We start from the raw sequence: 762 nt of genomic DNA on the forward strand, positions 1-762 counted from the left end.
TATATATATATATATATATATGTTTGTGTGTGTGTGTGTGTGTGATGTGAACATGGCCTTTAAGGCAATAATACTATGAATGTGTGTTGGTGATGAAGCACCCTATGTGAATCCTATGCCTAGTTTCCTATTCTAGCTATGATCTAGGTTATACATGTAATTCTATAAACATGTAAATGATCATGTTAACTTTATATATATGTGCTGCCTATGATGACATCCTATAATGCTCTATGTGAAGTACAATTAACAGAGGAGCATGAAGACTAGAGCTAATTTTAAGATTATTGTATGCCTTGAATGAACGAGTCATATGTTATGCTAACCCCTTCTATGATGTTATGTGATGTATCATTCACTAGGATGACTTGATAGGTGTACTAGTATGGGAAAGGGTATGTAACCTTGTCTGTGCATTGAACATGTGAACCTTGATAGGATACTTCCTAGGTTGGTCTTCCAAATAAATGCATAGGATTGTATGAACAGGTTATAAATATAATTTACATCCTATTATGATTAAGTATATGAGATGATGAAATATGGATATACATAGTGTCTTAACGTGTTAATATGAATGAATTTCTCATATAATAACACCTCTAGATTTATGCATTCATATATGAACATCTGTGACAATTATGTTTTATGTGAAAGGTTGCTCACATATAAGCATACACAAACATGAATGTAGATCTAGTCAATAGATGGGCCTTGAAAGGTGTGCTCAAGAGAACTCTAAAACTAGAAAGGTGCTTGAAT

The sequence above is a fragment of the Solanum pennellii genome, chromosome 8, assembly GCF_001406875.1.
Source record: "Solanum pennellii chromosome 8, SPENNV200".
Taxonomy (NCBI): domain Eukaryota; kingdom Viridiplantae; phylum Streptophyta; class Magnoliopsida; order Solanales; family Solanaceae; genus Solanum; species Solanum pennellii.